This window comes from Pseudophryne corroboree, chromosome 10, assembly GCF_028390025.1.
Source record: "Pseudophryne corroboree isolate aPseCor3 chromosome 10, aPseCor3.hap2, whole genome shotgun sequence".
NCBI classification, from domain to species: domain Eukaryota; kingdom Metazoa; phylum Chordata; class Amphibia; order Anura; family Myobatrachidae; genus Pseudophryne; species Pseudophryne corroboree.
This window is the reverse complement of record NC_086453.1, coordinates 142,169,093-142,195,485: the sequence shown is the minus strand read 5'-3', so window position 1 is coordinate 142,195,485 and position 26,393 is coordinate 142,169,093. Positions and strand designations below refer to the sequence as shown.

Genomic DNA, 26,393 nt, shown 5'->3' with positions numbered 1-26,393 from the left:
CTTCATCATTTTAATAAAGACCAATCTAAAAATGCATATGCGATAACTTAATAATTTAATTTGTATACATTTTTGTGATGGCTAATAAAGGTTATACAATGATGATTCCCAAGAGATGTAAAGAACTAGGCATGTTAGCTGGCTTAGCTGATATTTTCCTAAATTGCTTTAGTCAGAATGATAGCTGTCAGTAACAACTTTCAGAACTGTCCGTCAGATAACTGCATTGTATATGACTCTTTCAGACACACATAACATGAGCTGCGTGGTCTCACCTGGAAGAGCTTACAACTTTGCTACAACCACTTGTACTGTGCTTTCTTCTACAGCCTTGCGGTTCACGTGGTGGCTAAGCTGCAGAAGTAGTACACCCCTAATGTCCCCTTCCACCCGACTTAGAGGTGGCACCTGTACCCTGCTGCGTCTTATATAGGCAGGATAGTTGGGGTGCGCATCCACAACTCCTCAGACCTTCTAAAGAACGCAGCTGCCCATAGCCACCAATCAGTTTCTAGCTAGCATTTTATAGAATGGACTTGAAAAACGATAGCTACTATAGAAGATAATTGTTGGCAATGGAAAGCCTTTCCACTCGTCATCCTAAGGAGGTTTGATACTGTACATCTCCCAATGGGAGTGTGGAGCATGGCTGCTACTTCATAGCTATGAAGAAACGGCTGCACATATATGAAGATCATTACGTCACTCAATGATTGCTGCTGTTAATCAGAAACAAAACAAAGACAAAATATCATATGACACTATTCACGTTTATAAAAAGAATATTATACAAAAATAATTGCCAAGTAGCTCTATCTGTGGCCCATTTGCTCAGATCCATTTGTCTCGAGGTGGAGCTGAATCATGAGTGGATCCAAGGGAGTTGGTGAATCAGTGTGATCTCCCCCTTCCTTCTCATAGCACTCCTTACCTGGTGCTATAGCAGCAGCACATCATGCAGGGAGAGAGAGGAGACTGCTTCTGCTCGGCGGCAGAGACCTAACTGGAGCAGCAGTCTCCTCTCTCCCCCTGCATGAAGTGCTGCTGCACCGCTATACAGCAGCTATTGGTGGTGGACTGGTAACAAGTGTTACCGAGGGGTTGGGGGAGAAGTTGCCTGGTGCTTCTTCCTATCATTTTATATAACGTACTTGATAAACGCGACCTCAAAGCTGCTGATTGGTTGCTATGGGCAACTTCTTCACTGGTCCACTGGTCCACTTCTCCACTCTTTTCACTGCTTCATACATCTTTGTGCCTCAGCAAGTAAGCAGGAGCAAAATGGATAACAATATTGCCAATAAAGGCAGTTCAGTGAAATTATTTTAAATAACTAATAAATGGAACATTTGTTAGACCCTATATTTAGTCCTTAAATGAAATTAAATTAAAAACATTCTTATAACAAAGTTATGCTTTCAGTTTAACACATTTTGAGATGTGTCATCAGGCTGTGTTCAGATGACAGAATTTGGTGCCTGGCAGCTGACTGCAATATTGAGCAACAAACTCAAATTAGAGATGTGCACTTGAAATTTTTCGGGTTTTGTGTTTTGGTTTTGGGTTCGGTTCCGCGGCCGTGTTTTGGGTTCGACCGCGTTTTGGCAAAACCTCACCGAATTTTTTTTGTCGGATTCGGGTGTGTTTTGGATTCGGGTGTTTTTTTCAAAAAACACTAAAAAAACAGCTTAAATCATAGAATTTGGGGGTCATTTTGATCCCAAAGTATTATTAACTTCAAAAACCATAATTTCCACTCATTTTCAGTCTATTCTGAATACCTCACACCTCACAATATTATTTTTAGTCCTAAAATTTGCACCGAGGTCGCTGGATGACTAAGCTAAGCGACCCTAGTGGCCGACACAAACACCTGGCCCATCTAGGAGTGGCACTGCAGTGTCACGCAGGATGGCCCTTCCAAAAAACACTCCCCAAACAGCACATGACGCAAAGAAAAAAAGAGGCGCAATGAGGTAGCTGTGTGAGTAAGATAAGCGACCCTAGTGGCCGACACAAACACCTGGCCCATCTAGGAGTGGCACTGCAGTGTCACGCAGGATGGCCCTTCCAAAAAACACTCCCCAAACAGCACATGACGCAAAGAAAAAAAGAGGCGCAATGAGGTAGCTGTGTGAGTAAAATAAGCGACCCTAGTGGTCGACACAAACACCTGGCCCATCTAGGAGTGGCACTGCAGTGTCACGCAGGATGGCCCTTCCAAAAAACCCTCCCCAAACAGCACATGACGCAAAGAAAAAAAGAGGCGCAATGAGGTAGCTGTGTGAGTAAGATAAGCGACCCTAGTGGCCGACACAAACACCTGGCCCATCTAGGAGTGGCACTGCAGTGTCACGCAGGATGGCCCTTCCAAAAAACACTCCCCAAACAGCACATGACGCAAAGAAAAAAAGAGGCGCAATGAGGTAGCTGTGTGAGTAAGATAAGCGACCCTAGTGGCCGACACAAACACCTGGCCCATCTAGGAGTGGCACTGCAGTGTCACGCAGGATGGCCCTTCCAAAAAACACTCCCCAAACAGCACATGACGCAAAGAAAAAAATAGGCGCAATGAGGTAGCTGTGTGAGTAAGATAAGCGTCCCTAGTGGCCGACACAAACACCTGGCCCATCTAGGAGTGGCACTGCAGTGTCACGCAGGATGGCCCTTCCAAAAAACACTCCCCAAACAGCACATCACGCAAAGAAAAAAAGAGGCGCAATGAGGTAGCTGTGTGAGTAAGATAAGCGACCCTAGTGGCCGACACAAACACCTGGCCCATCTAGGAGTGGCACTGCAGTGTCACGCAGGATGGCCCTTCAAAAAAATACTCCACAAACAGCACATGACGCAAAGAAAAATTAAAGAAAAAAGAGGTGCAAGATGGAATTGTCCTTGGGCCCTCCCACCCTTATGTTGTATAAACAGGACATGCACACTTTAACCAACCCATCATTTCAGTGACAGGGTCTGCCACACGACTGTGACTGAAATGACGGGTTGGTTTGGACCCCCACCAAAAAAGAAGCAATTAATCTCTCCTTGCACAAACTGGCTCTACAGAGGCAAGATGTCCACCTCATCATCATCCTCCGATATATCACCGTGTACATCCCCCTCCTCACAGATTATCAATTCGTCCCCACTGGAATCCACCATCTCAGCTCCCTGTGTACTTTGTGGAGGCAATTGCTGCTGGTGAATGTCTCCACGGAGGAATTGATTATAATTCATTTTAATGAACATCATCTTCTCCACATTTTCTGGAAGTAATCTCGTACGCCGATTGCTGACAAGGTAAGCGGCGGCACTAAACACTCTTTCGGAGTACACACTTGTGGGAGGGCAACTTAGGTAGAATAAAGCCAGTTTGTGCAAGGGCCTCCAAATTGCCTCTTTTTCCTGCCAGTATAAGTACGGACTGTGTGACGTGCCTACTTGGATGCGGTCACTCATATAATCCTCCACCATTCTTTCAATGGGGAGAGAATCATATGCAGTGACAGTAGACGACATGTCCGTAATCGTTGTCAGGTCCTTCAGTCCGGACCAGATGTCAGCATCAGCAGTCGCTCCAGACTGCCCTGCATCACCGCCAGCGGGTGGGCTCGGAATTCTGAGCCTTTTCCTCGCACCCCCAGTTGCGGGAGAATGTGAAGGAGGAGATGTTGACAGGTCGCGTTCCGCTTGACTTGACAATTTTCTCACCAGCAGGTCTTTGAACCCCAGCAGACTTGTGTCTGCCGGAAAGAGAGATCCAAGGTAGGTTTTAAATCTAGGATCGAGCACGGTGGCCAAAATGTAGTGCTCTGATTTCAACAGATTGACCACCCGTGAATCCTTGTTAAGCGAATTAAGGGCTCCATCCACAAGTCCCACATGCCTAGCGGAATCGCTCCGTGTTAGCTCCTCCTTCAATGTCTCCAGCTTCTTCTGCAAAAGCCTGATGAGGGGAATGACCTGACTCAGGCTGGCAGTGTCTGAACTGACTTCACGTGTGGCAAGTTCAAAGGGCATCAGAACCTTGCACAACGTTGAAATCATTCTCCACTGCGCTTGAGACAGGTGCATTCCACCTCCTATATCGTGCTGAATTGTATAGGCTTGAATGGCCTTTTGCTGCTCCTCCAACCTCTGAAGCATATATAGGGTTGAATTCCACCTCGTTACCACTTCTTGCTTCAGATGATGGCAGGGCAGGTTCAGGCGTTTTTGGTGTTGCTCCAGTCTTCTGTACGTGGTGCCTGTACGCCGAAAGTGTCCCGCAATTCTTCTGGCCACCGACAGCATCTCTTGCACGCCCCTGTCGTTTTTTAAAAAATTCTGCACCACCAAATTCAAGGTATGTGCAAAACATGGGACGTGCTGGAATTTGCCCATATTTAATGCACACACAATATTGCTGGCGTTGTCCGATGCCACAAATCCACAGGAGAGTCCAATTGGGGTAAGCCATTCCGCGATGATCTTCCTCAGTTGCCGTAAGAGGTTTTCAGCTGTGTGCGTATTCTGGAAAGCGGTGATACAAAGCGTAGCCTGCCTAGGAAAGAGTTGGCGTTTGCGAGATGCTGCTACTGGTGCCGCCGCTGCTGTTCTTGCGGCGGGAGTCCATACATCTACCCAGTGGGCTGTCACAGTCATATAGTCCTGACCCTGCCCTGCTCCACTTGTCCACATGTCCGTGGTTAAGTGGACATTGGGTACAACTGCATTTTTTAGGACACTGGTGAGTCTTTTTCTGACGTCCGTGTACATTCTCGGTATCGCCTGCCTAGAGAAGTGGAACCTAGATGGTATTTGGTAACGGGGGCACACTACCTCAAGAAATTGTCTAGTTCCCTGTGAACTAACGGCGGATACCGGACGCACGTCTTACACCAACATAGTTGTCAAGGCCTCAGTTATCCGCTTTGCAACAGGATGACTGCTGTGACATTTCATCTTCCTCGCAAAGGACTGTTGGACAGTCAATTGCTTACTGGAAGTAGTACAAGTGGGCTTACGACTTCCCCTCTGGGATGACCATCGACTCCCAGCAGCAACAACAGCAGCGCCAGCAGCAGTAGGCGTTACACGCAAGGATGCATCGGAGGAATCCCAGGCAGGAGAGGAATCGTCAGAATTGCCAGTGACATGGCCTGCAGGACTATTGGCATTCCTGGGGAAGGAGGAAATTGACACTGAGGGAGTTGGTGGGGTGGTTTGCGTGAGCTTGGTTACAAGAGGAAGGGATTTACTGGTCAGTGGACTGCTTCCGCTGTCACCCAAAGTTTTTGAACTTGTCACTGACTTATTATGAATGCGCTGCAGGTGACGTATAAGGGAGGATGTTCCGAGGTGGTTAACGTCCTTACCCCTACTTATTACAGCTTGACAAAGGCAACACACGGCTTGACACCTGTTGTCCGCATTTCTGTTGAAATACTTCCACACCGAAGAGCTGATTTTTTTGGTATTTTCACCAGGCATGTCAATGGCCATATTCCTCCCACGGACAACAGGTGTCTCCCCGGGTGCCTGACTTAAACAAACCACCTCACCATCAGAATCCTCCTGGTCAATTTCCTCCCCAGCGCCAGCAACACCCATATCCTCCTCATCCTGGTGTACTTCAACACTGACATCTTCAATCTGACTATCAGGAACTGGACTGCGGGTGCTCCTTCCAGCACTTGCAGGGGGCGTGCAAATGGTGGAAGGCGCATGCTCTTCACGTCCAGTGTTGGGAAGGTCAGGCATCGCAACCGACACAATTGGACTCTCCTTGTGGATTTGGGATTTCGAAGAACGCACAGTTCTTTGCGGTGCTACTGCTTTTGCCAGCTTGAGTCTTTTCATTTTTCTAGCGAGAGGCTGAGTGCTTCCATCCTCATGTGAAGCTGAACCACTAGCCATGAACATAGGCCAGGGCCTCAGCCGTTCCTTGCCACTCCGTGTGGTAAATGGCATATTGGCAAGTTTACGCTTCTCCTCCGACAATTTTATTTTAGATTTTGGAGTCCTTTTTTTACTGATATTTGGTGTTTTGGATTTTACATGCTCTGTACTATGACATTGGGCATCGGCCTTGGCAGACGACGTTGCTGGCATTTCATCGTCTCGGCCATGACTAGTGGCAGCAGCTTCAGCACGAGGTGGAAGCGGATCTTGATCTTTCCCTAATTTTGGAACCTCAACATTTTTGTTCTCCATATTTTAATAGGCACAACTAAAAGGCACCTCAGGTAAACAATGGAGATGGATGGATACTAGTATACTTATGGATGGACGAGCGACTGCCGACACAGAGGTAGCTACAGCCGTGGACTACCGTACTGTGTCTGCTGCTAATATAGACTGGATGATAATGAGATGAAATTAATATATATATATATAATATCACTAGTACTGCAGCCGGACAGGTATATATATTTATTATGTAATGACTGATGACGGACCTGCTGGACACTGTCAGCTCAGCAGCACCGCAGACTGCTACAGTAAGCTACTATAGTAGTATGTATAAAGAAGAAAGAAAAAAAAAAAAACCACGGGTAGGTGGTATACAATTATGGATGGACGAGCGACTGCCGACACTGAGGTAGCTACAGCCGTGGACTACCGTACTGTGTCTGCTGCTAATATAGACTGGATGATAATGAGATGAAATCAATATATATATATATATAATATCACTAGTACTGCAGCCGGACAGGTATATATATTTATTATGTAATGACTGATGACGGACCTGCTGGACACTGTCAGCTCAGCAGCACCGCAGACTGCTACAGTAAGCTACTATAGTAGTATGTATAAAGAAGAAAGAAAAAGAAAAAACCACGGGTAGGTGGTATACAATTATGGATGGACGAGCGACTGCCGACACAGAGGTAGCTACAGCCGTGGACTACCGTACTGTGTCTGCTGCTAATATAGACTGGATGATAATGAGATGAAATTAATATATATATATATATAATATCACTAGTACTGCAGCCGGACAGGTATATATATTTATTATGTAATGACTGATGACGGACCTGCTGGACACTGTCAGCTCAGCAGCACCGCAGACTGCTACAGTAAGCTACTATAGTAGTATGTATAAAGAAGAAAGAAAAAAAAAAACCACGGGTAGGTGGTATACAATATTATATATATATTATATACAATTATATATATATATATATATATATATTAAACTGGTGGTGATTAATTAAACTGGTGGTCAGGTCACTGATCACACTATCAGCAACTTGCAAGTAGTACTCCTAAGCAGACAATCACAATATATACTGTTGGTCAGTGTGGTCACAATGGCAGTGTGGCACTCTGGCAGCAAAAGTGTGCACTGTACGTTATATGTACTCCTGAGTCCTGCTCTCAGACTCTAACTGCTCCCCACTGTCAGTGTCTCCCCCACAAGTCAGATATACAGTCACACTATTTATCACTTCAGCAAGTAGTAGTACTCCTAATGCTCCCCAAAATTACTACTGTGTCTCTCTCTACTCTAGTCTCACTCTCTTCTCTATAAACGGAGAGGACGCCAGCCACGTCCTCTCCCTATGAATCTCAATGCACGTGTGAAAATGGCGGCGACGCGCGGCTCCTTATATAGAATCCGAGTCTCGCGATAGAATCCGAGCCTCGCGAGAATCCGACAGCGGGATGATGACGTTCGGGCGCGCTCGGGTTAACCGAGCAAGGCGGGAAGATCCGAGTCGCTCGGCCCCGTGTAAAAAAAAATGAAGTTCGGGCGGGTTCGGATTCCGAGGAACCGAACCCGCTCATCTCTAACTCAAATCCCTGTTCTCTGTTCAAAGTGCAATGCTCACAGGCACCAACTGATTAGAGCCAGTGGCATGTGTCCACAACGCGATGCAGGGGGTGTATATTTACACCAGTCCAGCTATAGTATTCTGGATTCCAGCTGCAGCCCAGCATGTGAACATTCCATGTAAAGGCTTTATCTGCTTGCTCACTCTGACGTTTACATAGCCCTGTGATGAGATTTTTCCATTTCGCCTGCCTGTCACATCTTGGAAACGGTCTCCGAGCTGGACCCAGGGATTGCTCTTTAACGAGTATTGATTGACATGGAAACAGGCTCTTTACATGGGAGCTCGGAGAAGGGGCAGCTGCAGCCGTCACAAGGACTCTGCTAAGTGTTGGCTGTAGGCGGGAAGGCTCAGGAAGAATTGTATTTTCCGAGGCCTTTGATATTGTTACCCTTATTTGTTGTTAATTGAATTTATTTCAGAATAAACCTGCCTGAAAGAAAAAAGTGGGTGTTAGAATTCTCTGCTCCTTTGAGGATTGAGGATTTTAAGCTAAAGGAAAAATCACCTTAATAGGATGTTCTAGATCTATACTTGAACTGCAATGGCATGGTGCACCAGCCAGGTGTGGATCATTAGATCGATAGTGTCTAGGTTGACAATGTTTAGGTCGACCACTATAGGTTGACAGTCACTAGGTTGACAGGGTTTGAAGGTCGACAGGGTTTCTAGGTCGACAGTTCAAAAGGTCGACATGAGTCTTTCATGTATTTTTGGTGTCGTTTTCTCCGTACAGTGACCGGGAACCCCAATTAGTGCACCGTGTCTCCTTGCATGGCTCGCTTCGCTCGCCATGCTTCGGGCAAGGTGCCTCGCTCCGCTACCACTGCGCTTGGCACAGGTTACTATTCCCAATCGTAAGATATGAGGGAGAAAAAATAATTGAATATATTTAATAAGGTGGGGGTGAGAGGTTAATTAAATATATAAAAGGTGGAGGTGAGGGAGGTCATTAAATATTTAAGGGGAGGGGCTAAAGGGGGTCATTATATATAAGGTGTGGGGGTGAGAGGGGTATCATTAAATATATTATATGAGGGTGAGTAGATCATTAACTATATTGTATAAGGGGTAAAGCTGAGGGGGGGATCATTAAATATATTATGGCAGCACCATAGCATGACAGCCATGTGATCTGTGCTGCTGCAGCCCCCCACCCCTCAATTCTCCTGCTGTCCACTTCAATCCCCCTGAGTGCTCCACCATGGATGGCATTTCCTAGCTCCCCAAACGCTGGGAGGGAGGACAAGACCAATCAGAGGATGCTTCTCCAACTTACACGGAGAAGCATATATATGTATATGCAACCGGGGACCAGAAACCGCGAGACCTATGCAGAGGTGCGGATGCCGTGCCCATTTTAAGGAGACAGCAGACACTGTGTGGAGATAGGCATGGGCGTGAAGGACAACTGAGAATCTGAGTGAATTACGGAGACTTTGATAATCGTTTAAACCAAGAGGGTGAGTGTTAAACCTCATTCCTTCTGATGCACACCCCTCCCAGCTACTAAATTGAGAAGAGAGCCTGGAGGCCTAATACAGATATTTGCCACAGATTAATCCCTGTCCATAGACCGCACGGTCACTGCAGAGACACTTGTTACTTTGAGGAATCACTAGAAAGACACTTTGCTAAGTTGGAACCTAAAGGCACATTTCTTACAGGAATTTCGTGTATATTTGAATTACAGTGACACTTTCTATAGAGAGTCAGCTCTTAAATCACAGATTCTGTATTTCTTTGAGGGGCTACCATACCATTGTGCAACAAGTACACTTAAATCCTCAGGTCCCAATGTAAAACTGTGACACTTTGGGATCTATGAGCTCCAACGCTTTTACCAGTGAAGATCGGGACTGTATGTAGGTATATTGAAAGTAAAGTGAGGATAGTCTTAGTGACTTCAATCTATTTGTGCAAATCGCTCTTTTTGATCTTTACTGAATATCATACTCTTTTTGATTGTTTTTTTTTTTTTACATTTGCATTAATTACTGCTTGCATATCTGTAATTAAATTGATTATGAATCAGAATCATTATTGACCATTGTCTTGAGCAAGGCCGGAGCCCACATTGAGCCACCTTGTGTAATGAGAGCTGTTGAGTGGTTTAGTCTTTATTGAATGCCTTCTTTGAATTGCCACAACTTGATTTAATTTGTTTTGAAAGTCTTTCAAAGGGGTTGGGGATGGAATCCCGGCGGCCGGGATTCTGGAGGTCAGTATACCAACACGAGTGGGAATAGCCCTAGTGCAGCTGTCGGCATTCTAGGCGGTCGGGATCCTGTCATCGGTATTCTGACCACAGGAATCCCGACCGCCGGGATATTAACTACATCCCTTTTAAAGTATCTTGTTGTATAACCAGATAACCTTCGTTTTACCAGCATTCTTGCAGTAATATAATAGAGGTACTGTTCATGGAGATGACCTTCCTGTTTAGGTATCAATCTGCCCTACCTCTCTGAACCACTTACATCGAACAAAGGGGCTGATTCAGCATCATCCGCAGAAGTACGTAAATTGCTGTTTGCCAATTTCCGCACTTCTGCGCAGAGTTATTCCCAGGTTATTACTGTGTCAGTGGTGGTGTGAACGGGTTACTTAGGTCAATGCGATTAAGGACCCATTCTCACTATGGAGGAGGCAGCGTTGAGATAAGCTCATCTCCAAGCGCTGCCTCCACCCCTTCCCCCGATTATGTCAGCTCCACCCCAGCCGCCGATGGCAGCCTGATACGTTGCCAGTCTGAAAGGGGTCTCATGGTGGGTCGCACCCGGGAAGGACCCATGTACAATTCCTGAGTGTGACCTGACTTTGTGATGTGAAAGCGGTATTAATAAGCCTCACTGCCTCTAGGAACTGTTACTACCATTCTCCAGCGACCATATGTTTTACAGTACTGGTGTTAATCGGTATTTGTATCACAAGAGAAAAATAATAGACTGAATTCTATTGCTATCTGAGGCACAGAGAGTAACAGAGCCAGGGGCATAGCCATAACTTTGTGGGCCCCATAGCAACATTTTAAAGGGGCCCCCGTCCCAATGCTTCTAGAGATACACTTCTCTGCAACAGTTGTTAATTTTAAGCCCTGTAATAGTGCCCTAGTTCATTTTCTGAACCATAGTAGAGCCTTATCTAATGTTATGCCCATAGTAGTGGCCTAGTTTTTTTCATGAATCGCATTAGCATACCTCCCAACATTTGCTCCAAGCAGATCGGGACATCTGTGCGGCGTAGCCGAGGCCGATTTCGAAAAAGGGGCATGACCTGTGAAAAGGGGGTGTGGCTTTGCGGGAGTGCCACAATCACGAGCCACAGCCCCTGATTCCGTCACTGAGGGGGCATGCCCAGCGCTCTGTGAGCTGCTGGCATGCCCCCTCTCCCTCTGTCTTCAGTGAATGGACGTTATGAGTATGTGCACAGCGTCTATTCACCGCTGCTCTGCTAAGCAGAGCAGCAGTGACAGGAGCCTCCCAACTGCCCCCACCCCACCGTGGGACACCAAAAAACGGGACTGTCCAGCGAAAATCGTGACAGGTGGGAGGTATGCATTAGTGCTTACGTTTACCCTATGCCACATTTCAGAGCTGCCAGTACACATTATGCCGCACAGTACCGCCAATTCACATTGTGATATATAGTGCTCCCCGTACATATTGTGCCTCATTACAGTACCCCAGTTCATATTATATAACATTAAAGTGCTCTACAGTTAATTTTATACCACACTACAATGAGCAGGTCTAGGGGCATATCTAGATATATTGCAGGCCCCAAGGAAAACGTTTTAAAGTACCCCTATGTACCACCCAATGATGAAAAATTTATATAACACATGTAACTTTGACAGGGAAGGTGGGCCCCTCTCAGCTCTGGGCCCCATAGCAGCTGCACTGCCTGTACCTATGGTGGCTACGCCCTTGAACAGAGCCACTGCTACACTATTAATCCCTCTACATGTAAATAGTGACACGGCATCTTGGACAGCTCATAATAAAGATAAATACTGGCTTAATATAAACATATATTTAATGAAAGTCACAGCAACTACACAATCACATTGCAGACTGATTAATCTTCTTTAAGATTTCTCCCCAGATGTTATTTTTCCAAGTGGATGATTTTAGATTATTCTCTTAAATTAAAGAGTCCTTTGCAATTCACGTGAGACTGTTGTCATGTAACTAGACACTCAATGAAATCAGCCACAATATCCCAGTTCAATTATTACCAAAGTTGCTAGAGGCTGATACACCAATAGAATTGTTCAGATGTGATAAAGCCAGTAAATGAAATGTATTTTAAGGACTTTTAGGGGCCATTTACTAATTATTGTGTTTTTGACCAGATAATTATAATTTCTTATCACCTCCATTCGTGTCAAAAAGAAATGATCTACCACCTGCATAAATCATCTCACACATGAAGGGATGGGGGCTGCAATAAGAGACATCCTTGTGATGTGTAAATGTAAAGTGATTGCATTAGCAACCAGTTTACTTTCAATTGCCGGCAGCTGTCACACCACTGTACTGTGTGGTCTGCAAAACATCCCACAGATCCCTCTACTGGTGCCTTTTGCATATTGTAGCCTATAGACTGCAATGACCAATGCCATCTTCAGATGGTTTTAGTGACTCATCCAGAAAGCAATCCCCATAAGTTTATATGGGGGCTGTTTTTTGCCGATGAAAATGGGAGACAGTAGCTGACATCTCTGATATCTGCTGCAGCCCCTCTGGATACATTTGGGAGATACTTATTATTTGTGGGTACCAAAAAGAATAATTTATACTGTAAATGGCCCCTTAGCAGCACCCTAGTTCACACTTACCTACTAACCTATAATTCCTGGGACACTAATGAATGAGTTGTGCCAGGCATGTAGACAACCATCCATGATCCTAAGTGCGTCTCCAGCAAAAGTGGACTGAGCCATTATTATGCAATTTTATGTGAATTACATCGTTATGATCTTTTCCCCCCATGTTCTCTATATTACACAGTGGGAAGGTCTGGACCGCAATGACACATATCATGGCACTATATTCCCCACAACTCTCTTCTAGGTATACTCTAGGGAGAAGTGAGGGTTATGTGAGCAGTGCCATTTCCCTAGGCCCAGGGGATGGAACCATCGCTATCCCATGTCCCTGAATTTGGTTAGCAGGGTTCCTGGAACAGCACCCTGCAGCCAGTAGCACTGCTTTAGTACGCCCAGAGCATCCATAGGACATTCCAGTCACGCACCCTGCAGTGTGTAGAGCCACGCGGAGAATCCAGTCAGCGCTCTAATTTCTACTGCTGCTAATAGCAGGGAGCCCTGCTCCGCCACTGGCATACCCCTTCCTGATTTCCTGGTGGCCAGCATGAAAAGGTAAGTTTAATAATTGCATATCTTAGTCTAGCCTACAGGTTCTCAAACTTTGTCCTCAGGACCACACAAAGTTCATGTTTTCCAGGTTTTCTGTAGATTTTTAAAAAGGGACAGTAATACACAGTGCACCTACTGGGTGACCTGAAAAGGATGACCTGTTTGGGGTCCCAAAGGCCAAATTGAAGAACCACTGACCTAGCATGACTTAGATTGCACATCCTGGTTTGATTGCCAGTAGAGCAAGAGTCAGTGGTGGGAATACTGAGAATAGATGATGAGAACTGAATGAGAGTAGATAAGTGGAGAAACAGCAAGAAGATAAAACCTAAAATAAGTTTAAAACATATAAGCAAACACACCACTAACTTCTCAATTCAAAACACAAAAGTGTAATCAATAAGAATACAAATAGAATAAATGGTGCCACAAAAAACAGGTGTAGTGAAGGTATCTCTGCAGGATCATTATGGCTGTCAGAAGTATGCGCTGATAGAAAGCATGACAACAGCGAATAATTGCAACCCCGGAGATTGTGCGGACAAGACTTTTGCATGAAGTTATTTATGACTACAGGAAGACTTTCCCAGGTATAAATATTTCATACTGTAATTTGCCTATAGATTAAAAAATTGTGGCAGGGCCTTCTTACGATGTTTTAAATGCATTTTTTTTCTGCAACTCCCGGCAGCTCTTGGTGCTGCTAGCCGAAATAGGTGACCATTGACGGCATCAGTGTCGCACCGACCACAAAGTAGATTGGACACCATACACTGGGGATGGTAGAAGGGGGCAAGGAGGGTTCGAGGTAGGAAAGAGAAGATGCAAGGGAAAGATCTTTGTGTCTGGACAGGGAGAGCTGTGTGTCCTGGTGATGAGAGTAGGGTTCCTGGATTCTCCAGGATTTGGTGGCAACCCTCCGGGAGGATTTTCTCTTAACCCAGATTCCTGGATTCTACAGGAATAAGAGGACCCTGGGAGCACCAGCAGTGCTCCTTGGAAGCCGAGGAACTCAGTGAACTACAGTGACTGCCACGTGAGATGATGACATCAAATCATGCGAGACTGTGTTCAGCCCAGACTGAGCCGAAGCTGCCGTGATGCTGCCATCGGCAGCTCTTCCTCAGCATTTCCCCGGGCTGCGGTGGTGAAGAAACGCCGGCTCGGCTCATGTGAGAAGCAACGAGAGCTGACAGGCATGTCACACATATAGTTATAATATAATGAGCATGCATGAAACAAATAGAGGCTCAAGTTATATAGATATATGTATATTTCTTTTATCACTAACAGACACCTTTTTAGTAGTGCATTTTTTGTTTAACCTGTTGAAGCTGATATTGATTAGGTTGTGTGCAACACTTACACTTCCATGGTTCTTCCTTCTTTTACACAATCTAGTTTTAAGGCACCAAATGCCTGTAAGTTATCCAAGTGGCGACTATTATATTCCTATTTATATAGATACACTGTTTCATTTAGATTGTCCTTACGTACATTTTTTTTATAAATATGGTGCATCATTTTATTTACATGAACATTGCTTGGTGTTGAGCGGGGGGGAGGTGTGAACTGGGATTGGGGGGGGGGGGGATCTCCAGGAATCGATGATGCATAAGGTGGTGACCCTAGATGAGAGCTGTATATGGGACGAGGTGAAGAGTTGTGTGAGAGTCAGGAAACTTGCCACTCCGTGTTGTAAATGGCATATTGGCAAATGTATGTTTCTCCTCAGACCATTTACATTTTTATTTTGTTTTTTTACTGAACTTTGGCTTTTTGGATTTAACATGCCCTCTACTATCACATTGGGCATCGATCTTGGCAGACACCGTTGATGGGATTTTATCGTCTATGTCATGACTAGTGGCAGCAGCTTCAGCACTAGGAGGAAGTGGTTCTCGATCTTTCCCTATTTTATCCCCCAAATTTTGTTCTCCGTTATTTTTCTGGAGTTATATAACAATATGCGGTACAGAAGAGCGTACCTCTACATCACACAGGGCGAACCCTGTGAAAATTATTTGGATTAAATATTAATAACCCCTTTATTTGGAGTAAATAATATACAGCACAGGACAGCACCACTGAATTTATATGGCAGCACCACTGGACTGGATTTATACGGAATTATATGGATTTATATGGAATTATATGGCAGGATCACTGGACTTATACACCAGTACCACTGGATGTATATGGCAGTGCCACTGGACTGGATTTATATGCCAGTACCACTGGAATTATATGGCAATATCACTGGAATTATATGCCAGTACCACTGGAATTATACGCCAGTATCACAGGAATTATACGCCAGTATCACAGGAATTATACGCCAGTATCACAGGAATTATACGGCAATATCACTGGAATTATACGCCAGTATCACAGGAATTATGCGCCAGTATCACAGGAATTATACGGCGATATCACTGGAATATTACGCCAGAATCACAGGAATTATACGCCAGTATCACAGGAATTATATGGCAATATCACTGGAATTATACGCCAGTATCACAGGAATTATATGCCAGTATCACGGGAATTATACGCCAGTATCACGGGAATTATACACCAGTAACACTGGATATATGGCAGCAGAGGACACCACCACTGTGACTGGTCACTGGACTGATGCTGCACAAGATACTACCCCTGGTCTGATGCAAGACAACACAGCAAAACTGCAAGGGACTTATACAGCAGCACTGGGGATATATAGCAGCAGAGGACACCAACACTGTGACTGGCTGGACTGATGCAGCATAAGACACTACACTGGACTGATCAGCACGAGACAGCACTGGAATTGCCACCCCACTTTCCCGCCCACACAGACACTGAGGACAGAGACACGTCCTCTCACTACACTCTCCGAGACTGGAGTGAAAATGGCGGCAACACGCGGGTCCTTATATGTAATCCAAACCCCGCGAAAATCCGACAGCGGGATGATGACGTTTTGCCTTGTTCTGGTTTCTGAGTCAAGCGGGAAAACCCAAGCCTGACTTGGATCCGGGCTTGTGACGTGAAGTCCGGAAGGGTTTGGTTCTCTGAGAACTGAACCCGCTCATCTCTAGTATTAAAGAAGTGAAGATTTATTGATACATGTATCTGGAGAGTGCCTTTGTTCCTACAGATTAGTAGCTTGATGTTAACAGCTGCACAGATTGCTGATCAAGATATTGAAGGGGAATCTGTCCCAATGTTACTTGAGAGACACCTCTCCATAGCAGTTATTCATTTTGTGCCCCATAATAAAATCCTAGTTTATTATCTGAACCATAGCAGTGCCCTAGTTAATAGTATGCCTCAAAGTAGTACCCTAGTTTCTTTTATGAACCAACCTAGCTCCCTAGTTTACACTGTAGGGTTCACATTATGCCATGTTAGAGTGCCACAGTTCATATTATGCCACACAATAGTGCCCCCATTTCATATTGTGCCACACTAAAGTGCCCCAGTTCTTAATATGTAACATTATAGTGCCCTCCACATTACAATGAGCAGAATATGATACATTATAGTGCCCTCCATTACATATTGTGCCACATTACATTACAGTGCCCCCTTACCGTTATAACATTCACTGCACACTCTCACTGAAAATGTACTGTCACACAATTCAGACTGGGAATGGATCAGACCCAATTGCTTAGCAGGAAAATCTGGGAAATTGGTATGCAACTTTCTAACTTAGGCCCAGGCCCTCTTAAGCCTTTCGACCCCCTAGCAATGGACCACTTGCACCCCATATAGTTATGCCCACACTTTTAGCGCTCGCTAAAGTGGTTATGTCCTCCTTTCAATATTCAGCAAACAGCGGTAAACTAAGATTAACTATATCGCTTGCACCATCAATGGACTATGAAAGCGATACTGTACCCATTGCCAGCAATGGGGATAAAGTGCAGCCTTTCCAGCTTCAGCAAAGCCTTCCAGCCAATGATGGGTCCCAGGCAGGTGAAAGAGTCATGTACTTGTGCAGACTGTCCATCGCGCATGTGCATGAAACAGAAGTACGATGCTCTCAGCATTAGGTTGCTAGCAGCAGAATAGAGGATGTCGCTGGACCTTGTCGGGGCCCAGAGGCTGTTGGCATACTTGAAGTTGCGAGAGGCTTCTGATTTGTGGGTAGCCCCCCGCACCCCCGGAAGAGCAGGCAGATCTCCTACATCCTGCCCACACTCTAGTGATGCGGGCAGGATAAAGAGATACTCATCGGTATTCGCGGGTCTGTGTGGTGGGGGAGGGGCTAAAATTACATAAATTGCTGCATTTTAGCCCCACCCCCTTCCTACGGCTCCTTGATCACGTCATTTTCCCGATGTGGGGGCGGGGCTTGATGATATCACAACCTGGCCCCACCCCCGAAGTTCCAAGCAGTGTCTCCTCTCCGGGCTTTTCCTGGAGAGGAGAAATTAAAAGTAGGTAAGTATGGCTGTTGGGCTCACGGGGGAAGATTTACCAAAGCTTGTTGAAAGACAAAGTGAAGAGAGATCAAGTACCAGAGATCAGCTATTGTCAGTTTCCAAACTCTGAAAGTCAGATGTACTAAGCCTAGGAAAGTGATAAAGTAGAGAGGGATAAAGTACCAACCAATCAGCTGTCTTTTTTATAAACACAGCCTGTCAAATGGTATTTAGGAGCAGATTGGCCGGTACTTTATCTCTCTCTACAAGGTATGCTACATCTCCCCCACAATGTTCTATGGGTTGATGAATGCAGAAGGAGTCAGCACATTGATGATGATGATGATGATGATGATGATGATAGGGCTCTTATTTGCTGTGTTTTTCCTCAGCTAAGCTTAACCATTGTTTCCAATTTTTTAAACTTGACAGTATGGCTGTATACAGTATATGTCTATGTCTTTTTTTAATCTACAGACGTACTCTACTCATTCTTGAATCCTGGGTTTGGGCAGAGTACTTTCAGGCACTTGCCTGTGACATATCCACTACGGGTAGACTGTGAGAGAGCCACCTGACAGAATGTGGCCTTGCTGACAACTGTTCCTGCCTGTTCACACCAAGAGACTGATAGAAATGAGAAATGCTGGAAGTTTTTTATTAGCACCTTCCGAGTTTTAGCTTGTCTGTGTGTGAATGTGCAGAAGTGGCTATCTTATTCATCAATGCTCCCTGTGACAGCTGCTCTTCTCTGATAAAGCACACACAATTTTGCCACGGGTAAACTTGCCAGTGTAGACATGACCCAGGGTAAATGTACTTTAAAAAAAGTGAAGGTGTTGTTGCCCAGAGCAGCCATTTAGATTCTAGCTATCCTTAAACTATAGCTGGAATCTGATTGGTTGCTATAAACAAAACCTCCACTTTTGTAAAATGTACCCACTAGTGCCTGTTGCTAAGGGAGGTTGCAAAATGTGACATATATTCCTACATAATGTATGTTTTGGTTTATCCACTCATGTAGTGTAGCCTTGAAACTGCATCAGCAAGAAGTGAGCCCAATGCACTGAGCATAGAGCACAATTGCTTTCCATTTTATCTCCAATTTGTATCTCCAATAGAACAATTATGCAAGAAATCCTTTGTCATTGTGAAGTAATCCTCCATGCTAGCACGTAATCACTGAGCAGCGCTGGTTCTTTTAATGGACGCACATCACTTTAACCTAAGCCTCTGCCATCTGTTCTATCCTCTACTTACTTAGACAAAATAAAAAGGGACATAAATCAGAGAGGGAAGAATACAGGAAGGATTTAAAGGCATGCTTAGGGTTTATTTAATGAGCAGTGCGCCTATTTTGCCTCCATGGTACCGGCTGGGAGGAAAGTAAAGATAGATTTAAGAGATTTACGTCTGGGAGCCATGAAAAAAATATATACCGTGTGTGTATATATATATATATATATATATATATATATATATATATATATATATATAGTCCAGGATAAGGATATATTTAGACGTGGACGTAATTTAAGAGATTTTTTGGTCCACACGGACACTACAGGGAGGAATATCCCTAAAGCCACTAATGTGTACTCCAAAGCTCCGGGGTGTTATAAATGTGCACAATGTGAAACCTGTAAATTTATGATCAGCACAAAGACGTTTAAACATCCCCACAATGAGCGAGTATATAATATTAGACATGTGTTGACCTGTCGTGTATATTATAGTATGCCCATGTGGCTTATATTATGTGGGTCAAACCATCAGGAAATTCCGTGAGCGGATGGCATTACACAGATCTGCCATTAAAGCGGCCCTTTCGGGCAAGGAAATTGAACAACCGGTGGTGAGACATTTCAAATTACAGGGCCACTGTCTGTCATCTCTGAGATATTTTATTATTGACCATGTGAAGGAGTCGATTAGAGGTGGTGATAGATCTAAGAAATTGTTGAACTTAGAAACCAGCTGGATTTTTAGGTTGAATTCAGTACATCCTTATGGCCTGAATGAAAAGATTAATTGGAACGCCTTAACATAAACTTCTATTTTCTCATTATTAATTAGAATAATTGCGTATTATTATGCCATAGTTGAATAACCTCTTAAAACTAACTATTATTTGATTGAGTAATGATTATTTAGCCTTGGCAGATTGTGCGCTATATATATATTTTTTGCTATCTAGATGTCATGTTGATGTAGACATTGATTTATTCAGTAAGTACTTATACACTTCGTTTTTAAATTGATTTTAATGTTTGTCACTTAGGTGATTGCTATGAAGCCTCCGCTGCCACGACCGCGATCCCTGAGTGGGCTGTCAGATGCTCAAACCAGTCTGAGCTGTCACCGTGAGGGCAAGGGAATCGCTGCGCCGCCTGGACGCAGTGGCGTTGCCATGGGATCAGGTGGAACGCAGGGCTGACTTCCGCCATCGGGTGGACCGCACGGACCGGAAGTGGGGCTGAGAGCTGCGGATGCGCCTGGGGACGTGGACGCCGGTGGGAGCTCCTGAAGCACATTGTGGTGAGGTATTTAGTGGGTAAGTTTTTTACATTCTTGTTATGTTTGTTTGTGCTGTGATGTGATCCTGAGAAAGGGGGTTGCACCCCGAAACGTCGATCTCAATACATCTTATTGCATTTGAAATTTCAAGTCTCTGAGTTCCATCTGTTATTTGGGACACTATATATACAGGTTGAGTATCCCATATCCAAATATTCCGAAATACGGACTTTTTTTTAGTGAGAGTGAGACAGTGAAACCTTTGTTTTTTGATGGCTCAATGTACACAAACTTTGTTTAATACACAAAGTTATTAAAAATATTGTATTAAATGACCTTCAGGCTGTGTGTATAAGGTGTATATGAAACATACATGAACTGTGTGAATGTACACACACTTTGTTTAATGCACAAAGTTACAAAAAATATTGGCTACAATGACCTTCAGGCTGTGTGTTTAAGGTGTATATGTAACATAAATGCATTCTGTGCTTAGATTTAGGTCCCAACACCATGATATCTCATTATGGTATGCAATTATTCCAAAATACGGAAAAATCCCATATCCAAAATACCTCTGGTCCCAAGCATTTTGGATAAGGATACTCAACCTGTGTATATATATATATATATATATATATATATATATATATATATATTTTTTTTTTTTTTAAACTAGAGAGTCAAGAGTATGCAGTATTTCTGCAAATGGCTACAAATCTTTTTTTTGTGTCTATAGAGATTTCTATAGTACAATGGACTTTATGAATTCAGTGTTGGTGTGAGGAGACATCTATGTGACAAGAAACTGCTCAGTCCATAATAGTGACTCTTTGCTCCCATTTATCCTTTCAGTATAATCCAGAGGCTCAGGGAGTGCCTAAGTCACCTACTGTATTCTCCTATATTCCCTCCTCTCAGACCCCAGACAGCAGGAGGCAGTACTGAAACAAGGAGCATTCCTGCTGAGTTACCCATCATTGCTTATCTATCTACCTGTATGTTTCACCTCCCTGCTATATAATGCCGTGAGTAAGTGCAAATTGCGGCATCAGCCACCCAGAACGCCCACTTCATTTGGGAAGAATGCTGTCACGGGCTGCTGGTGGGAGGCTTCTGGGAGACTTGCCCACTCTACCGGGCATCTGGGAGAGCCAATCAAGATTTAGGAGCCTCCTAGAAGTTCCGGGAGAGTAGGAAAGTATGTTTTTGCATCAGCTCTGCAGAGCACGCAGTTCTGTTGACATGCCTTCTCTGAACTTACAGAGCCCAGTGACAACTCTTAAACACCCCATCAGCCTAAGATGTGTATGGCTCTTCCTTCACCCATAGTATGCTTGGTTCCAGAATATGTGCAGTGTGAAAGCATGCAAGCTGTGCTTTGAAAATTAACTTAAATTCAACTTTGCATCAGTCTAATTGTTTTTACATAGTTGATGAAGTCATAAATGACGAAATAAAAGAGTCATCTGGCCCTTATCATCCAGGTGTGCTGCCCCTAGGCAAGTGCCGCCCCATGGCACGTGCCTAGTGGGAAATCTCCTACAGGTTAGGATTGCACCTGGAGTTGAGAAACACTGTTCTAAACCAATATGCAAGAAAATGTAGTATACCAATAACTAGGAAGAACTAGCAATTTCTCTGAAGAACCAAGCTAATTAGGGGTTTCACTGGTACTCATCAATCATGTAAAACCACCATCAAAAACAAAAAGCTTTACATATTAACATATACAGTACTCCTGAACAGTTCAAGTACTCCATTATTGGAGATGAACATCACCATATGTAAGACTTTCTTACACAAAACATAGCTCACACGCCTTGTTTTAATGATAAATGTTGGATGCCCCGACTCAGGACACTACCTGGAAGATGTCCAAGCAAATTGACAGAGAAAAAAGAAATGTGCCAGTATTTCATCACACTTTTCTTCAGAGACTGACTCCATGGTGCCAGTAATTTTTCTAACCTAAGCACATCATGAGTCCAATATCTTAGACAACAAGAATTCAAATTTCCAATGTCGAAAACCTGCACATACTGTATACAGAGACTACCAACATGGCCACCATTGGGGGGGAAACTGCCAGGACTGGAGTCTCAGGCCCGGACAGAGAGGGGTGCCTGCCCCTGGCTACCTCTGCCAATACCTGTAGCACCAGGTGCACCAGGCTCCACAACAACAGTGGGCCGATTCTTGGGAGACTTCATTAAAACAAGCCCTCTCTGTGCATTGGCCCTTTGTGAATCATTCGTGCAGGTCCGCAGTGCTCCACCTACTGTATATGTGACATCACAATGTATGATATCACACAGTGGTGGAGCACTGTGTCGCCGTCTAGGTTTTATTGTTTGTTTGGGGGCCTATTGTGTTAGTCCCGTGCTCCACAATTTCTGATGTCAGTCCTGCACACCAATGCAGTATAGTAAATGATTTATGAAGGCTCAGAAATATAAAGTTAACCCCCTTTTTTAACTGTAATCTGTGCACAGAACTAATTGCCCAAGAGTCCTCAGAGTCCTCTGCTGTGTTGCTGGCAGCCTACTGCTGCCAGTGATGGACTAATCAGCTATGCGCTTGCGTACCATCCATATGTGCATTGTGCTTCCAACTGGCTGGGGACTCAGCAAAGCATGCAAGGTGTCACAGGAGCCGGGAAGCTTTTTGTTGGGTCTCATTGCTGGCAATATGGACCATAGTACTGCTATAGCCATCTAAAGGTGCATTTGCTAAATGCAGAATGGAGACATATCTCCTTTAGCAAGTGCTGAAAAAGTTATGTCTCATTAAATGGAGCCCTATATGTTTAAAATTATATTTCTATTCCATGAGAAATTTCAATCCATCTGGAGAATGCATAGATTGAAATGTTCTCTTTTAATGCTATATGCAAATAAAGTGGTATGTTTATCACAGAGCCATGAGTCACAGCTTTAAAAGAACAGATGTATTGCGCAAGTATGAATTACTGTCGGACTAAAACACGTCTTGTAGATTATGAAACTGCTGAAAAGTTTGTATATGAAAAAGGAAAAAAAAACACAATAATTATAGTTTTGCAGGATGCTGCTCATTTCAATTAAATACACTGTGGATATACACAGTCTTCTGTTTCCCTATACACAAACAGTTCACCCAGCTTGGCTTGTGATTTGTGCTGAAAGACATTCTCCCCTACCAGTGGATTATTTTTTTAAGACATTGGATATGAAGCTGCTAAAAGGAGGAGAGGTTGCTAGGCAACCAGTCTCCCACAATTCTCCATCAGCTCAAAGATGATAAAAGAGCCAAAGTGACAGAAAAACCTTTATTATTTCTCTCCAATAAAAATACAGTATTATTGAAACTTAAAACACAAGAAAATAAATCACAGACAAAAGCAAAAGGGGGGTGTTTATAAGAGGGACTGAGAAAGAAGAGACAGAAAGGAAACTGCAACATAGTAAGAGACACGAGATGAGAGAAAGACTGGAGGAATCCAATTATGTTATCAACTTCAATCCCCAGAGCTGTTCTAGTTTTCACAGGGTTTACAGGTTCAGTCCCACTTACACAGCACATACAGTATCTATTATTACAAATTGCTTTGCCTCACTCATTAAACTACTGGATATGCAATTCATATGCAATGTCCATCATAATATCAGAGGGTTCATAAAGAGAGGGTCAGAAGGCAGTGGACCCCCTGTCACACTGTAATATTGTTTTATTCCCAGATAACATAAGGACTTGCACTATTGAGATTTTCATGTGATGTAATGATTTGCAATAGCTGTAATCCATCTGAGCTGAAAAGGGGTTAACGTCATTGTCATTCTCTCACAGGAGCCATTCCCTGATCTGCTTATTTTTGTGTCAAACAAGGAATGCAAATGAATAGATGTTTCAGCAGTACAAGCCTGGGCAGTGATCATGTGGTGCTTTGTGTAAAATATATTTTCTACAAGGAAGCATTAGGCATCACTGTGGCACAGTGGTTAACAGCAGTGACTCCTACCTGGGGAGAAGAGGGGGGCTGACGCTGGCCGTGCTGCCGAGTCCCTGTCGCCTTGTCCCTGCCGCCGGCCAGGTACCTGCACTCTACAGTTTAATTGACAGCCGCCGGAAAAGGCACATGCGCAGTAGAGGTGACGGTACTGCACATGTGCGATACCCCAGCTTCTATGGACTGCATTGGCTGCAGCCCATAGGTGCTGGCTAGAGCTGCCCAAAAGGCTGAGAGTGGCTTCCTACGGGAAGCACACTCTCTGCTAATCACAGCCTGGTCTTGCAGTCCCGGATAGAGGAAACACCTCCCAATGGGACTGCCAGTAGTGTCTGTGACTGACAGGTAGGACTTCCAATATGAAGTCACTGCCGGTCACAATGTAGCCAGTGCAGTCTCAGGGACTGCATCTGGCACACTGAAATCAGTTGAGGTGGTGGATTATACTGAATGAGCTGCAGTCATGCAGCTCATAGGTAAAGTCCGTCACTGGTGGTTAGCATCCTACCCAAACCACTGTATCCTTGCTTTTCTACCATGGTCCAAAGGCATGATAAGTTAATTGTCTTCTAACTTGGCCCTGGCTGTATATCTGTGTACATGTGTTAGTAAAGTAATATTGTAGGCTTCACTGGACACAAATAAATACATGATGCTTTTAAAAAAATATATATATTACAGTTAAACCTTGAGTAGAGATTAAAATAAGATTTTACTCACCGGTAAATCTATTTCTCGTAGTCCGTAGTGGATGCTGGGAACTCTGAAAGGACCATGGGGAATAGCGGCTCCGCAGGAGTCTGGGCACAACTAAAAGAAAGCTTTTAGACTACCTGGTGTGCACTGGCTCCTCCCACTATGACCCTCCTCCAAGCCTCAGTTAGGATACTGTGCCCGGAAGAGCTGACACAATAAGGAAGGATTTTGAATCCCGGGTAAGACTCATACCAGCCACACCAATCACACCGTATAACTCGTGATACCATATCCAGTTAACAGTATGAAACATAACTGAGCCTCTCAACAGATGGCTCATAACAATAACCCTTTAGTGAACAATAACTATGTACAAGTATTGCAGACAATCCGCACTTGGGATGGGCGCCCAGCATCCACTACGGACTACGAGAAATAGATTTACCGGTGAGTAAAATCTTATTTTCTCTAACGTCCTAGTGGATGCTGGGAACTCCGAAAGGACCATGGGGATTATACCAAAGCTCCCAAACGGGCGGGAGAGTGCGGATGACTCTGCAGCACCGAATGAGAGAACTCAAGGTCCTCCTCAGCCAGGGTATCAAATTTGTAGAATTTTGCAAACGTGTTTGCCCCTGACCAAGTAGCAGCTCGGCAAAGTTGTAAAGCCGAGACCCCTCGGGCAGCCGCCCAAGATGAGCCCACCTTCCTTGTAGAATGGGCTTTAACTGATTTAGGATGCGGCAGTCCAGCCGCAGAATACGCCAGCTGAATTGTGCTACAAATCCAGCGAGCAATAGTCTGCTTAGAAGCAGGAGCACCCAGTTTGTTGGATGCATACAGGATAAATAGCGAGTCAGTTTTCCTGACTCCAGCCGTCCTGGAAACATAAATTTTCAAGGCCCTGACTACGTCCAGTAACTTGGAATCCTCCAAGTCGCTAGTAGCCGCAGGCACTACAATAGGTTGGTTCAAGTGAAAAGCAGATACCACCTTAGGGAGAAACTGGGGACGAGTCCTCAATTCTGCCCTATCCATATGGAAAATCAGATAAGGGCTTCTAAATGACAAAGCCGCCAATTCTGATACACGCCTGGCCGAAGCCAAGGCCAATAACATGACCACTTTCCACGTGAGATATTTTAGATCCACGGTCTTTAGTGGCTCAAACCAATGTGATTTTAGGAAACTCAACGCCACGTTGAGATCCCAGGGTGCCACTGGAGGCACAAAAGGGGGCTGAATATGCAGCACTCCTTTTACAAATGTCTGAACTTCAGGTAGTGAAGCTAGTTCTTTTTGGAAGAAAATCGACAGAGCCGATATCTGTACCTTAATGGAGCCTAATTTTAGGCCCATAGTCACTCCTGCCTGTAGGAAGTGCAGAAATCGACCCAGCTGAAATTCCTCTGTTGGGGCCTTATTGGCCTCACACCAAGCAACATATTTCCGCCATATGCGGTGATAATGTTTTACAGTTACATCTTTCCTGGCTTTAATCAGCGTAGGAATGACATCCTCCGGAATGCCCTTTTCCTTTAGGATCCGGCGCTCAACCGCCATGCCGT

General features: G+C 44.4%; 1 protein-coding gene across 1 annotated transcript in view; it reads right to left on the bottom strand.

Annotated features, from left to right (window-relative positions):
- The window catches only part of SYT5 (synaptotagmin 5), a 475,772-nt gene that overhangs the window by 328,699 nt on the left and 120,680 nt on the right, over nucleotides 1–26,393 (bottom strand). The window lies entirely within an intron of this gene.